The sequence below is a fragment of the Tiliqua scincoides genome, chromosome 11 (genome assembly GCF_035046505.1).
Source record: "Tiliqua scincoides isolate rTilSci1 chromosome 11, rTilSci1.hap2, whole genome shotgun sequence".
In the NCBI taxonomy this organism is placed as follows: Eukaryota; Metazoa; Chordata; class Lepidosauria; order Squamata; family Scincidae; genus Tiliqua; species Tiliqua scincoides.
This window is the reverse complement of record NC_089831.1, coordinates 11575314-11578962: the sequence shown is the minus strand read 5'-3', so window position 1 is coordinate 11578962 and position 3649 is coordinate 11575314. Positions and strand designations below refer to the sequence as shown.

The window sequence follows — 3649 nt, the reverse complement described above, 5'->3', positions numbered from 1 at the left end:
TTCATTTGACCTAGATGGGACCCGAGCTAATGAGGTAGCTCACAGCTGAGCTGCATTTGCACTTAATGGGACACAAAGGATAAAAGGCAGCTTCAGAAGGACCATAGGAGTGGGATGCTGACCCAGCCGGAAACCTGGATCCTGACCCAGAGGGAGACGCTACCTGACCTGGAGGGAACCAGACCAAGAGGGCTACCTGACCTAGACGTACAGGAGAAGGGGACTGCCAGGACTCTGCTGGAGGACACAGAAGACTGGGAAGACTGGACTGTGCTTTGGAGACTGGATTGGAATTGAATTGGAGGTTTCAGACCTTTACCCACTGAGTTAAGTGGAGTTTTGGGGAGGGAAAGCCTCTGGACAAGAGAACTTGCAGGGAGTGTCTGTGTTCATAGCAATAAATTTGGGTAGTTGCTATAGATAAGGAGTTCTGTGTTCATTCCTTTGCACACCACAGCGGTTGTTCTAGAGATAAAGAGGGTGTTAATTAGCCAAAAAACGGGCATTAGAAGGGAGTTGAGATATTTAGACGGGACAAATTGGCGTAGTCAGCAGGATTCGAAAATTAGAACAGGACAAGCCACACTCTTGGAGGCCCACCTATTGAAATCAGTCAAAGTAAGGGGAGGAGCTGGATAAGACTATAAAATTAGGGTCTGCCTGGGAGTTATTTTTATGAGTAGTAAATGGGCCCTGAAGGACAAAAGGCTGGGTAGAAGAAGACACAGGCAAGCAAGTTAATGATTGGTGCAAGGAGAAGGTAAGTATAATCTCTATCACTAAGAGATATAGGATGCGGCATTCGATGGATCATTATCCAGATCCAGTCGGGCTTTCTTATGTCCTAACATGGCTACCATGGTACTCCTCCTGGCTGCTTTGGGATTCGCCTTCAGGGGTACAGATTGGCATCCCTTCAAGGCAATGTACCCCCTGCCCCTCCCTAGCTATGTCACTGGCTCTGGTCATTATGGTCTATTCTGTCTTTCTGACACAGGGGACCTACCTAGAGATACAGGGATTGAACCTGGAAGCTTCTGTATGCAATCACATGCGCTGCCTCCGACGCATTCTCAGCATCACCTGGCAGGACAAAGTTCCAAACAACACAGTCCTGGAATGTGTTGGAATCCCTAGCATGTATGCACTGCTGAAACAGAGACGCCTGTGTTGGCTCGGTCATGTCATGAGAATGGATGATCCCAAAGGATCTCCTCTATGGAGAACTTGTGCAAGGAAATCGCCCTACAGGTAGACCACAGCTGTGATACAAGGACATCTGCAAGAGGGATCTGAAGGCCTTAGGAGTAGACCTCAACAGGTGGGAAACCCTGGCCTCTGAGTGGCCCGCTTGGAGGCAGGCTGTGCAGCATGGCCTTTCCCAGTTTGAAGAGACACTTGGCCAACAGTCTGAGGCAAAGAGGCAAAGAAGGAAGGCCCACAGCCAGGGAGACAGACCAGGGACAGACTGCACTTGCTCCCAGTGTGGAAGGGATTGTCACTCCTGAATTGGCCTTTTCAGCCGAACTAGACGCTGTTCCAGCACCACCATTCAGAGCACGATACCATAGTCTTTCGAGACTGAAGGTTGCCAACAGTCAACCACTAAGTGATGGTGGTCCTTTCATGATCTTTAGATCTTCAAGGCTCCTGATAGCCGTGTACATTCGTCTTCCTGATTGATGCCACAGCAAGCCAAGGACACTGATGGCACCAGGAGCATGGCTTCTTGCAAATCACATCTGCATTTAGTTTCTGGGTCCAGAATCTGCCGGTGCCTTTAAGAGGCAGTGCTTTAAGGATCACACATTGAAAAGCTCCCGGTACAGTTGCATCAATAAAACCTTTAATACCCATCCTCAGTAGGCAGCCCCTTTCTCTATAAAACAAATAGCCCATTGCTAACAAGCAGTTATTGGAGAAGTCAAATAATTATTACTTTAAACAGCATGCTCAAAATGCAGATATTTAAGGCAGGAAAATAATGGCTTGTTGTTTACGACTCGGATTGATAGGCTGCGTTGAGTGTGCGAACAGAATATGGCAAAAATCTACCATGCAGGCTGAGCTAGAGTATAATAAAGATCCCAGCTAGGGGGGGGAAGTACCCTTCAATTACTTCTCCAATTAGCCACATGCTTCAAAGTCTGCACTGATTATTGGTCCTCATCCCCCCTCCCATCCTTCAGTTCAATGCACTGCTTTTGATGTGTCAGGGTTCATATAGGACTGAGGGCTCAAGGAGCACCGCCTTCATTTGTCCAACTAGGGCCCAGCCTCTCAGTTCCTGAAATGGTGTGCCAAAGGCCACACTCTCCTACGCAACAGTTGGGGGGCTTAAGTGCTAAATTCTGAAGTGTAGGGGCTCATCATAGAAGTAGAAGAGCTATCAGCTGAAAGCAGTCTGGAGGTTGACCTGATGGGCCTGAGGCTCATTGGAGACTGGGAACTCCCTGTGGGTCGGATTGGGGATCCCCGAGGGCTGCAAATGGCCCGCGGGATGGGGTTGGCCCATCCCTGATCTAAGTCAATATTGTAACATTAGTGGTATCTCTCCCTTGGGTTTCCATCTGGAGTTCTGAAAACGATGGTATCAATTAGCTATCATGGCAAAAAAAAAAAAAAAAAAGAAGTTGCATTGAAGGACCGAGATGTTCTCTCTTTTTAAAGCCATGTAGACCAGTGGCTGCTCTCATATCATATAGCAGTGAATCTCATAAATTAGTGACATCTTGTGTGACAAAGTCCCAGTGTATAAACCTCTCTTCATCGCCACATCCCCCCCCATCCCAATGGGCCGATCTGTCTGTCTAGCTCAGTATCAGTGGCGTCCAGGGAGTCCATAGTGACATGTGGCGGTGACAAATTCATTTCCATTTATGATCGGTTATGATGATACCCCTGAAGAATAGAAGTCTATACATAATAATCTCCCTTTCTCTCTCTCTCTCTCTCTCTCTCTCTTGCTTTGTTAACAACTTCAATTAACGGAGAGCTGTGTAATGCTTCATCAGCCATTTGGATGAGAGATGAAAATTAAGCCATCATATTTATGAACTACTCGGCGAGTCGTGGGAGAAATTGTCATATTTTATATTTAATAAAGTGCCCTCTCATTTTATTTATCATGCTAAATAATGATTTGGTGGCTGCCTTGGTAGTGGGGGTGGGGCGGAGAATCCATAAATGACAAAGCAACCGATTCGCAAAGGCACAGGAAAGGGAGATGGGCTCTGTGGGAACGGCGCACTGTCAATGCCAGGTCTTTTGCTTGCCTTTGCCATTCTCTAGTCCTTTTCATATTTGATTGAATAGCCCCAAGAACAAGGAGCTTTCCGCCTGGTAATTGCTTCCCACTTGGCACTTTTAAAAAACTGAAAGTGTCTGGTGTTAATAATTAAAATCTCCAAAGTGGATCAGTTATCTCTACAAACCACTGGAGTCAGGCGCGCTGGGAGGGACTTATGGGAGGGTATGCGCAACAATTCACTCAAGCCAAGTTTACATATTATATAAAACACCAAGGTAGGGATACAGCAATTGTTACCCTGCACATGCTCAATCTTGTCTGATCTTGGAAGCTAAGCAGGGTCAGGCCTGGTTAGTACTTGGATGGGAGACCGCCTGGGAATAGCGGGTGCTGTAGGCT

The 3649-nt window shown here is 47.0% G+C and overlaps 1 pseudogene; it reads left to right on the top strand.

Annotated features, from left to right (window-relative positions):
- The first annotated feature begins 3529 nt into the window (after positions 1 to 3529).
- Positions 3530 to 3649, top strand: LOC136662726 (5S ribosomal RNA; annotated as a pseudogene).